The following is a 246-nucleotide window of genomic DNA, read 5'->3' on the forward strand; positions in this document are numbered from 1 at the left end:
ACTGAACTGTTCACAGACGTTTGATGGCAAAACCGTTTAATCTTCGCTCTATTTTGCGAGGACGTTACCTCGAGACAGTTGTCCCACACCGCAAGCACGCAGCCGTTAGGAGACCACTCCAGCCCCGCCAGATCCTGAGTCTCGCTCTCAAAATGCTACGGACAAAATTTAGCATAATATTTATATATTAAAAAAAATGCATTTACCTAAGAATTACATATTCTATAAGTTGGGCACCAAACAAAG

This window comes from Puntigrus tetrazona, chromosome 8 (assembly GCF_018831695.1).
Source record: "Puntigrus tetrazona isolate hp1 chromosome 8, ASM1883169v1, whole genome shotgun sequence".
Taxonomy (NCBI): Eukaryota; Metazoa; Chordata; class Actinopteri; order Cypriniformes; family Cyprinidae; genus Puntigrus; species Puntigrus tetrazona.